Source organism: Triticum aestivum, chromosome 6D (genome assembly GCF_018294505.1).
Source record: "Triticum aestivum cultivar Chinese Spring chromosome 6D, IWGSC CS RefSeq v2.1, whole genome shotgun sequence".
NCBI classification, from domain to species: domain Eukaryota; kingdom Viridiplantae; phylum Streptophyta; class Magnoliopsida; order Poales; family Poaceae; genus Triticum; species Triticum aestivum.
In genome coordinates this window covers 327,366,189-327,369,211 of record NC_057811.1, presented here as the reverse complement: position 1 = coordinate 327,369,211, position 3,023 = coordinate 327,366,189, and positions in this window count along the sequence as shown.

Below are 3,023 nucleotides of genomic sequence, written 5' to 3'. Positions count from 1 at the left end.
GGATCATGCCAAACATTTGCGATTGGTGCTCGACAAGCTCAGAGAGTATCAATTCTATGCGAAGTTTTCCAAATGTGCGTTTTGGCTCGATGAAGTTCTTTACCTTGGTCATATCATCTCTGCCAAGGGCATCGCTGTTAATCCCGAGAAGGTGTCTGCAATTGTGAATTGGGAACCTCCTCAGAATGTCAAGCAGCTTCGCAGTTTTCTTGGTCTGGCAAGCTATTGCCGAAGATTCGTTGAGAATTTCTCTAAGATTGCAAAGCCTCTTTCCAACCTCCTCCAGAAGCATGTGAAGTATGTCTGGACTCCTGAGTGTGACGTTGCTTTCAACACTCTTAAAGAGAAACTCGTCACAGCTCCTGTCTTAACTCCTCCTGATGAATCCAAGCCATTCGAAGTTTTCTGTGATGCTTCTCTTCAAGGTCTCGGTGCTATGTTAATGCAAGAGAAGAAAGTTGTGGCCTATACCTCTCGTCAGTTGAAGCCCAACGAAAAGAACTACCCCACTCACGATCTTGAGTTGGCGGCAGTTGTCCATGCATTAATATCATGGAGACATCTCTTGTTGGGAAGAAAAGTGGACATATACACCGATCACAAGAGTCTCAAGTACATCTTCACTCAGTCCAACCTCGACCTCAGGCAAACTCGATGGGTCGAAATGATTCAAGAGTACAATCCGAGTATTGAATATACTCCAGGCAAGCCAATGTCATTGCAGATGCTTTGAGCAGGAAGGCTTATTGCAACAGCTTAATTCTCAAGCCATTCCAACCGGATCTTTGTGAAGCTTTCCGCAAGCTGAATCTCCAAGTTGTTCCTCAAGGCTTTCTTGCCAACCTCATAGTCTCTCCTACATTGGAAGATCAAATACGTGAGGCACAACTCCTGGATACCATGGTGAAGAAGGTGAAACGTGGTATCGACAAGGGTCTTTCCAAATACAAGTGCTATCGCATTGATGACAGAGACACTTTATTCTTCGAGGACCGGATTGTGGTTCCTAAAGGTGATCTAAGGAAAGTCATTATGAATGAGGCACACAATTCTCTTCTTTTCATTCATCCTGGAAGTACGAAGATGTACCATGACCTCAAGCAGTCGTATTGGTGGACTCGAATGAAGCGAGAAATCGCTTAATTCGTGAATGAATGTGATGTCTGTCGAAGGGTGAAAGCAGAACACCAACGACCAGCTGGTCTCCTCCAACCTATTGCTATCCCAGAATGGAAGTTTGATCATATCAAAATGGACTTCGTGACTGGATTTCCCAAGTCCAAGCGCGGAAATGATGCTATCTTCGTTGTCATCGACAAGCTTACTAAAGTGGCTCATTTTCTTCCAATCAAAGAATCTATCACAGCAGCTCAGTTGGAAGAGCTATACACCTCCAGGATTGTCTCCTTGCACGGCATTCCACAATTGATTTCTTCAGATCGTGGAAGCATCTTCACTTCTAAGTTCTGGGACTCTTTCCAGAAGGCCATGGGCACCAACATTCGCTTCAGCACAGCTTTCCATCCTCAAACTAGTGGCCAAGTCGAGCGAGTCAATCAAATCCTTGAAGATATGCTCAGGGCTTGTGTCATTTCCTTTGGCATGAAGTGGGAAGATTGTCTTCCATATGCAGAGTTCTCCTACAACAACAATTTCCAAGCGAGTTCGGGCAAGGCCCCATTCGAAATTCTATATGGCAGAAAGTGCCGTACTCCTGTCAATTGGTCAGAGACTGGTGTACGCCAACTTCTTGGCAACGACTTAATCACAGAGGCTGAAGAAATGTGTAAAGTCATCCGTGAAAACCTCAAAGCCGCGCAATCGCGCCAGAAGAGTTACTATGATAGTAAGCACCGTGACTTGGCTTTCGAGATCGGAGACCATGTCTACCTCCGCGTCTCTCCAATGAAAGGCACTCGTCGCTTCGGTATCAAAGGGAAGCTTGCCCCTAGATACGTGGGTCCTTTCAAGATCATTGGCAAAAGAGGCGACCTCGCCTATCAACTTGAGCTTCCCTCCAATTTCGCGAATGTGCACGATGTGTTCCACGTGTCACAGCTTCGCAAGTGCTTCAAGACTCCTGAGCGCACCATCAACTTCGAAGAGATTGAACTCCAAGAAGATCTGTCTTATCATGAGCACCCCGTTGCTATTCTTGAAGAAACTGAGCGCAAGACTCGCAACAAGTCAATCAAATTCCTGAAAGTGAAGTGGTCGCACCATTCCGACCGAGAAGCCACCTGGGAACGCGAGGACCACCTCCGTTCTGAATATCCGGAGTTCTTTCAGTCCTAGATCTCGGGACGAGATCCTCTCGTAGTGGTGGAGTGTTGTAACACCCCGGATGTAACCTTCCATATTTGTAACTCCAACTCTTGCCATTTTTGGCTATGTGTTATGATATTCCCTCCGTGGTTGGGTTTCGTCTTTGTTTTGCATTTTGTTCATGTCATGCATCTCATATCATGTCATCATGTGCATCTCATTTGCATACGTGTTCGTCTCATGCATCCAAGCATTTTCCCCGTTGTCCGTTTTGCAATCCGACACTCCCACGTGCACCCGCGCACCCCTCTTGTCTCTTTTCGTGAGCAGGTGTTAACCGTTCTTGGAATGGACCGAGGTTTGTCAAGTGGCCTTGGTATACCACCGGTAGACCACCTGTCAAATTTCGTTTCATTTGGAGGTCGTTTGATGCTCCAACGGTTAACCGGGTAACCGCAAAAGCCTTTTATGTGTTGCAGCAAAACCCCCCTCCAAACAGCCCAATAACCCCTCTAAGTAACATCCATGCTCTCGGTCGTTCGATCACGATCGTGTGGGCGAAAACCGCACTCCATTTGGAGTCTCCTAGCTCCCTCTACCTATAAATATACCCTCCCCGTCCAAAATCCCGGATGAAACCCTAGCAAATTCGCCCTCCGCCGCCACCGGACGAACCCGCCACCGCAGCCGCACCAGTCACCGCCCGCCACGTGGCAGCGCCGCCGCCCGCCGACCGCAGGCCCGCGAGGCCCACGGCC